This window comes from Petaurus breviceps, unplaced genomic scaffold (genome assembly GCF_028583685.1).
Source record: "Petaurus breviceps papuanus isolate PSGF00001 unplaced genomic scaffold, PetGlider_PUasm1.0 90847, whole genome shotgun sequence".
NCBI lineage: Eukaryota > Metazoa > Chordata > Mammalia > Diprotodontia > Petauridae > Petaurus > Petaurus breviceps.
Window position 1 is genome coordinate 9,980,958 of NW_027187360.1, and position 9,126 is coordinate 9,990,083.

Sequence of the window (9,126 nt, forward strand, 5' to 3'; positions counted from 1 at the left end):
CAATTAAAACAAATGTAGACAATATGAAATACTTGGGGGTCTGTTTGCCAAGACAAACATGGTTTTATATGAACACAGTTACAAAATGCTTTTCACATAAAGTCAAATCTAAACAATTAGGAAAATATCAATTGCTTGTAGGTAGATCTAGCCAATATAATAAAATGAATATTGTGTATTATATTCTATATTAATTTTTTCAGTACCATACCAAACTATAAAAATTTATTTTGCAGAGCTAGAAAAAACAACAACAAAATTAATCTGGAAAACCAAAGGTCAAGAATATCAAGGAAATTAGTGGGAAAAAATGCAAATGAAAGTTGATTTCACCATACCAGATCTCAAACAGTATTATAATATATTAATCATCCAATCAGCCTGGTATTAGAGAAGAAATGGAGTTGTGGATCACTGGAGTAGATTGGGTACACAAGACAGAGTAGTAAATGATCATAGTAACCTAGTGTTTGATAAACCCAAAGACTCCAGCTTTTAGGATATGTACTCACCATTTGGCTAAAACTTCGGGAGAAAATGGAAAACAGCATGGAAGAAATTAGCTATTGACAAACGTCTTATACCATATATCAAGATAAGGTCAAAATGGATACATGATTTAGACATAAAGGATGAGACCATAAGCAAATTAGGAGAGCAAAGAAGAGTTTACCTGTCAGAAGTATGGAAAAGGGAAGAATTTGTAACCAGACAAGAGATAGAGAACATTATGAAATGCAAAATGTATAATTTTGATTATATTAAATTAAAAAGTGTTTTGCACAAAAATCCAATGCAAGCAAGATTAGAGGTAAACCAGAAAGTTGGGAAACTATCTTTATAGCAAGTGTCTCCAATAAAGGCCTTGTTTCTGAAATATATAGAGAAATAATTCTAATTTATAAGAATGTCAAGTCATTCAACCACAGAATTGCTTACTCTTTCTCTGAGTCAAGACTCTTATTCACTGCTATGTCCTACTGGGCTGAGGATTTTGACAATGAGGTTGTGTACAATCCCTATGCCTACCCAGGTGACTATGACATGCACACAGGAGACCTGAAGCAGGACCTAGTGAATGAACATTAGAACAACAGACCTACCAAGTGACTCCAGAAGTGATCAGGAACTTTGTCCAGTACTTCCATAATACCATCTCTGACCTCATCAACCAGAAAGTCTTTGAGCTTCAGGCAAGTCAGGTGTCCAGTGATGTCATCTGCCGGAAAGTCTATAAGATCCAAGATATCTATGAGAACAGCTGGACCAAGCTGACTGAAAGGTTCTTCAAGAATACAACCTGGCCAGAAGTGTAGGTCATTGCCTTGTAAGTTGTCAATGATGCCATCTTCCTGACCCTGTATAAGGAATTTTATTATAGACACATCTATGCCAAAGTCAACAGTGGGCCTTCCCTGGAACAGAGGTTTGAATCCTACTACAATTACTGCAACCTCTTCAACTACATTCTCAATGTTGGTGGTCGTGCCTTCCTTGAGCTGCCCAACCAGTGGCTGTGGGATGTCATTGATGAATTAATCTACCAGCAGAATAACCAAAAAGTCAGGAAATTGACTTTCTTCATTCCAGTCCAAGATCTGGAATGTCCACAGAGTCCTGAACCCATTCCACTCCCTGGAAGACAAATACATTATCAACTGACAGCTAGAGGTTTACATGAGCAGAGGTGACTCCAAGAGTGTGATTGGCGAGTATGGCCAGCACTCCCTCTATATAATGCTCTGCTTCTTCAGCCTGGTGGAGCTGCTCTAGCTACAATCCCTCTTGGGGGATTGCCAGGCCACCAAGGTGCTAGAGAACATTGAGCTCAACAAGAAGAGCATGTATTCCTGGGTATCTGAGTGCCAGGTCACTACCTACTACTATGTGGGCTTTGCCTATTTGATGATGTGCCAATACCAGGATGCTATCCACGTCTTTGCCAACAACTTGCTCTACATTCATAGGACCAAGAGCATGTTCCAGAGGATGATGCACAAGTATGAGATGATCAACAAGCAGAATGAGCAGATAAATTCAGGCCCTGCTGGCTATCGCCCTGACCATGTACCTCATGCACATCGACGAGAGCATTCACCTGCAGCTGTGGGAGAAGTATGGAGACAAGATGCTGCGCATGCAGAAGGGTGACCCACAGGTGTCTGAGGAGCTCTTCAGCTTCTCCTGCTCTAAGGTTCTGTCCTCCATCACTAGGACAAAATGCATCCCAACTACTACAAGCAGTGCTTCCTACAGCAGCTGAAGGTGTTTGGGGAGGAGGTGCAGCAGCAGGCCCAGCTCTCCAACATCCCCAGCTTCCTTAAGCTCTATGCCGCCATGTCTATGTCAAGTTGGCCAGCTTCCTGAACCTCATGAGCAGGAATTCCTCATCCAGTTGCTTTTCTTCAAGCACAAGATGAAGAACCTGTTGTGGACGAGCAGCATCTCGGCTCTGTACAGCTGGTTCCAGTAGTCTGATACCAAGGTGACCCGCGATTTGGGAGACTTTTTCATTTGAGAGATCCATTAATTTGAGGAGCTCAACTGAACCCTAATGAAGATGGTCCAGAAACCCTGAGTGTGCACTGTCTCTCCACATTTATCCAGAATTCCTGTGGATGCTGACATCCAGGCGGCATAACATGTTTTCAGTCTTGTAGTGTCCAGACCAGCAGGCCTTCCTTGCTGGGGAAGAACATTTAAATAAATCCCAGGAAGAGAAAAAAAAAACCCAAGTTGTTACCCAGTTAATAAATGGTCAAAGAATATAAACAAACCATTTTCAGAACAATAATTTAAACCTGTCTATAGTCATATGAAGAAATGCTCTAAATCACTATTGATTAGGGAAATGCAAATTAAAACAACTCAGGCACTAACTCACTCCTATCAGATTGGCTAATATGAGAGAAAAAGAAAATGATAAATGTTGTAGAAGATGTAGGAAAATTGGGACACTAATGCACTATTGGTAGAGTTAGGAACATATCTAACTATTCTGGAAAACAATTTGAAATCATACCCAAAGGGCACCCTTTGATCCTGCAATACTAATCCTAGGTTGGTATACCAAAGAGAATATTAAAAAAGGGAAAATGGTGTATATATAAAGTATCAATAGCAGCTCTTTTTGTGGAGGCAAAGAATTGGAAACTGAGCAGATGCCTATTGATTGTGGAATGACTGAATAAGTTGAGAGATATTATTATAATGGAATTTTATTGTGATAAAAGAAATCACTGGCCAGAAGCTTTCAGAAAAACCTGAAACAGCTTACATGAACTGATGCTAAATGAAGTGAGCAGAACCAGGAAAACATTGTATCAGTATCAGAGACATGGTGTGATGATCAACTGTGAAAGATTAGCTCTTGTCAGCAGTACAATGATCCAAGATAATTACAAAAGACTTGTGATGGAAAACGCTATCTATATAGAGAGAAAAATGCTGGAGTTTGAATGTGTATTGAAACATAGTATTTTCACTTCCTTTTTTGTGGTCCTTTTCTTTTGGCCTGTTTCTTCTTCTGCAACATGACTAATACAGAAAGAAGTTTTACATGATATGTACATAACCTATATCAAATTGTTTACTGTCCTAGGGAGCGGATTGTAAGGGAAGGATGGAGGGAGAAAAATTGAACTTATATTTTTAATGAATGTTAAAAATTGCCTTTACTTACAATTAGAAAAAAAATTAAATTCTTTTTTTCTTTTTTTTTGAAGGGGCAATTGGAGTTAAGTGACTTGCCCAAGGTCATATGGCTAGGTGTGTGTGTGTGTGTGTGTGTGTGTGTAAGAGTCTGAGGCAGGATTTGAAATCAGGTCCTCCTGACTCCAAGACTGGTGCTCTATTCACTGCACCACCTAGCTGCCCCCAAAAATAAAATTCTATTAAAAATAAAGTAATCCTATTTATTAAAGTCAAGATTGGTCTTATACTTAGATAGTCTATGTGGCCACCTTCTTGGTTTTGAGTTTCTAGAATCTTGAGAACTATAATACATTGTATTATATATCATTTTCTGTAAAATTTAAACTATGGAAGAATAAATGCATGAATAATTGAATGAAAAAAATATTTTCAGGACTTAGTATGTACCAAACACTTTTATAAGTACTGGGGAAAGAAACACAAGATCAAGGTAGGCTTGCCTTCAAGCAACTTTCATTCTAAAGGGGGATCAACACAAATAGAAGAATGGTGTCCAAAGAGGAGTAACAGCAGTATTGTTATAACTGTGGATCTAGAACTTGAAAGGTGGAGAGAAGAAGAAGAATGCACCTGTGGTTGAAACCAAGATGTCTGGGTGTAAAATGACTGCCACCAGACAAATCTACTGGGCCAGGTGAAGCACTCACTAGTAAAAATTGTGTGGATTTTCCAGAATAGAAAGGTTTAAGTCCTCCAGAGCAAGGACTCTGGTACAGAGGGTGAGTCAGCAGGGTGGTAGACAAGAATAAGCTTAGATATTAAATCAAGTTTGGTATCAATTTGTACCATTCCTGAATAAGAGATGTTTAAGGTAACAGGGAGAAAATCTGACTTAAGCCTTGTCTTTAATGTAAAAAAAAGTTTGCAATGATCTGAGGGGAGATGATTTCTTTTGGATAAGATGCATCATGTTCTAAAAAACTGTATCATTTATATAAAACACCCACACATACTTCAAGATATCTCCAAGCCAACCAAGGCTAAGAGATGAAAAATGAAAGATGCATTGTCAATTTGAGAATTTGGACAGAAAGTCCAAAAAACAAAAACAACCTGTCTTTAAGGAGGATTAATGTGTCCAAAGTAAAAGAGACATAGCAACAATAGTTGTTTTTTTTTAAAGCAATCGGGGTTAAGTAACTTGCTCAAGGTTACACGGCCAGGTGTTTCTGGGTGGGTGCTAAGTGTCTGAGCCTGGGATTAGATATCCAGGTCATCCCGACACTGGAGCCGGTGCTCTCATTCGCTGTGCTACCTGGTCGCCCCAACAATAGTTTTTAACATTCCAGAAAGTATATTGAAAGACGGGTCACATTCTAACATGATGTACTGAGCAAAAATGATTAGCAGTACACTAACTTATATCTGCTAAACTATGCTGCAGTCACTTATTTCTCTTAAAAACCTGCCTTTGGGAAACCTTAACTTGCTTCTTCAACACAGGTTCCCTGTCCTCTATAAAGCTGTCACTTATCCCCCATTTGTTACTGCCCTCTCCTCTCTCAAATTGCCTTATATCTAATTATCTGTGTACACGTTGGAACCTTCCAATAAGACCCAAGCTCCTCGAGGACAGGGATTGTTTCACTTATTTCTTTTTGTCTATAGTGCCTAGCACATACTAGACATTTAACAACTAAAATTCTGTGACTAGGTGATTAAATGTTTGCTGTTGAATTGAAGTGAAGGAATGTAAATGTCTTAAAGTAGAGATCAAAATCAGAAAGACAATTCTTTACCGTTTTCTCTATGCAAATAGTGGTGCACAAAATTGCTTTTTCAAACATTCATTTATAGCATCATGGACCTTGAGAGGGGAATGGGATCACACAGACTATCTAGCATCCATCAAACCTGTACCTGACTAGTGCTCTTCTCCTATAAGATGCCTTGCCTTGAAAACATCCAGTGAGTTTCATCTTCCTCTTTCTCCCAAGGAGGCTCTTTCCATACATGGAGAACCAATAGTACATTTTCCCTTAAATCAAGCCTAAATATGCCTCTTTGCAGTTTCAACACATTGATCCTAGTTCAACTTTCTGGGGGCAAGAAAAAAATATTCTGATCCCTCTAATGCACTAAATAGAGAATTTTAAAAATACAATATAGTGATCATTATTTTCTTTATTCAAAAAATGGGAGTAATGTGATATTTCCACTTGAAAAGGTAATATTTACAGTGCCTGGCACATAGTAGGTGCTGAAATATTTATTGACTAATTTACTATTTTAATGCTGTCAGAATTCATGCTACTTTTGTCAGAGTAGGGTTCCTTGGGGGGGAGTCAAGATGGCAGAGTAGAAACAGGACTCCCTCAGGGCTCAGGCTTCAATCTCCTATAATTCATGTAAAACATGACTCTGAACAAACTTTGGAGCTACACAGCCTGCAAAATGACACAGAGAAGCTGTTGGGAGCCCAGCCCAGCCCCGCCTGAGGCAGAGGTTTTAACCTCAAGGTGACCACAACCAGCTGCCAGATGGAGGGACTTCAGATCACCAACAGCTGTGGCAGTTTCCAGAATTAACAACCCATAGATGCTAAGGAAAAAGTGAGAGATCAGTGCAGTGTGGACTTTGTGGATCAGGAGCTCAGAAGTGCGGTCAGGCCTTTACCACCTGGAGGGAGAAGCAGCTGAGGCACTGTGGCCGTGCAGCCACCGCCATGTAGCTGCTTCATAGCCCCTGGTGTACAGATTGTAGGGGGACCAAGTGACCAGTCTGAGGGGTAATCACTCTTGCTTTAATCTGCTTGGATCTGGATTGCAGTCTAGGGTGGACGTCCTGAGGTACATGACCAGTTTGCCACAGCATGTGGAGGCTTCAGAGAAGGCACCAACTAGTAGCTCCAGCAGGTGTGAAAATCCCAGTGATTGGGACAAAGCTCCCCATTCTGGTAGCATAGTTCTACTGTAGCAAAAAAAGCTCAAAAGTCAAGTACTTGAGTGGCAACATGATCAAACGAGGGATGCAAGGCAAGCACAGTGGTCCAACTCTAGATTCCTTTGTGGGGACAAAAAGGATCAAAGCAAGGAATAGAAGGAAGACAGTGAAGGCAGAACTCCTGCATCAGAAGCTTCCAAGAAAAGAATAAGCTGCTTAAAGGCCATGGAGGAGCTTAAGAAGGATTTTGAAAACCAAATAAGAGAAGTGGAGGAAAAATTGGGAAGAGAAATGAGAATGATGCAAGAAAGTTATAAAATGAGAGTCAATAACCTGACTGAAGAAAATAACACCTTAAAAAATAGACTAACTCAAATGATGAGAGAGGCTCAAAAAGCCAATGAGGAGAAGAATGCCTCAAAAAGCCAATTTTTCCAGATGGAGAAAGAATCTCAAAAGTTGAATGAAGAGAATCATTCCTTCAGAATTAGATTGGAGCAAATGGAAGCTAGTGACTTTATGAGAAATCAGGATACTATTAAACAGATCCAAACAAATGAAAAAAAAAAAAAAACAGAAGGCAATGTGAAATATCTCATTGGAAAAACCACTCACCTGGAAAACAGATCCAGGAGAGATCATTTAAAATTTATTGGACTACCCAAAAATCATGATAAAAAAGAACCTAGAAATCATCCTTCATGAAATTCTCAAGGAAAATTTCTCTGATGTTTTAGAACCAGAGGGCAAAATAGAGGTTGAAAGAATCCACCAATCACCTCCGGAAAAAGATCCCAAAAAAGAAAACTCTAGGAATATTATAGCCAGGTCCCAGAGTTCCCAGATCAAGGAGAAAATATTACAAGCAGCCAGAAAAAAAACAATTTGAATATTGTTGAAACAAAATCAGGATAACAAAGGATCTGGCAGCTTCTACATTGAGGGATCAATGGGCTTGGAATATGATATTCCAGAGGTCAAAGGAGCTGGGATTAAAACCAAGCACCACCTACCCAGAAAAACTGAGTATCATGTTTCAGGGGGAAATATGGTCAACTTTCAAGCATAACTGAAGAAAAAACCAGAGTTAAATACAAAATTTGACATTCAGATACAAGAAGCAAGAGAAGCATGAGAAGGTAAACAGGGAAAAGAAATAATAAGGAATTTATCAGAGTTGAACTACTTACATTCCTACATGGAAAAACTCTAATGGTAACTTATGAAACTTTTCTCAGTATGAGAATAGTTGAAGGGAATAGAAATGTGTGTACATATATACATATATATGTATGTATACATACATATATGTCTATATAGGAGGGTATATGGGCATATGAATATATACATGAGTATGTGTATATATTTGTACAGGTATACATAGACAGAGAGTACAGGACTAGTTGAACAGGAAGGGATGATACTTAAAAGGTGAAATTAAGAGGCAAGAGAGGAATATAATGAGAGGTGATGGGGAGAGATAGAATGGGGTAAATTATCTCCTATAGAAGAGTCAAGAGAAAACTGTTACAATGGAGGGGAAGATCAGGAAGGCAAAAGGGAATGAGGCAAACTTATTTCCAATGAATTTGTCTTAATAGGGTGTCTTACTCTACAGGAGAGTAGGCAGGAAGGGGATGAGAAGGGGGGATGATGGAACGGAGGGCAAGCTTGGGGGAAGGGAAGTTGGAAGCACCCACCTTTGAAAAGGGCCAGGATCAAAGTAGAGAATAGAACAGTTGGGGGATGGTATGGGATGGATATATATATATATATATATATATATATATATATCCACTGTAGAAATGTTTTGCATAGCTACACATGTACAACCTTTATTGAATTGCTTATCTTCCCAGTAAGGGTGGGTGACGAGAGAGGTAGGGAAAGAATATGCAATTCAAAGGCTTAAAATCAAATGTTTAAACAATATATTATTATTTTTTTCATGTAACTGGGAAATAAGATATACAGGCACTGGGGCATAGTGATCCACCATGCTCCACTGGAAAGTCAGAGGGGGTATGGGGGAAGTTATAGGAGAGAGCAGATTGGGGGAGGGGATATTCAGTGTGATTACTGTTTTGGGGCGGTGGGTAGGGGAAAAAGAGGGAGAAAATTTGTAGCTCAAAATCTTGTGGAAATGAATGATGTAAAGTAAAATATAAAATAAAAATAAACTACAAAAAAAGTGTAGGGTTCCTTTCCTGCTGCAATCAATCAATCAATGGATACATAATGTTTTAAATGTACAAATAAGAAAATATACATTCTGTGACCTTATTACATGGTGAGATTTTTTTTTTCCTCAAGGGAAAGAAAAATCATTATTAGCAGAGGTTTTGCATAAATTTTCATTTGATTCATTTGTTAGTTCTGTTGATAAGAACCTAGACTAGCAGAGGAAGATTTAATTTCTCGAGTTAAGGTTTACAGTTTAGTCCAACTCTTTTTTTTTCATATTTTCCTTTTATTTATTTACTTTTTTGTTTTTGTTTGTGATTTTTCGGAGGGCAATTGGGTTTAAGT

The 9,126-nt window shown here is 38.7% G+C and overlaps 1 pseudogene; it reads left to right on the plus strand.

The window, feature by feature from the left end:
• The first annotated feature begins 972 nt into the window (after positions 1 to 972).
• LOC138149600 (eukaryotic translation initiation factor 3 subunit L-like) lies at positions 973 to 2,578 on the plus strand (annotated as a pseudogene).
• The last annotated feature ends 6,548 nt before the right edge of the window (positions 2,579 to 9,126 follow it).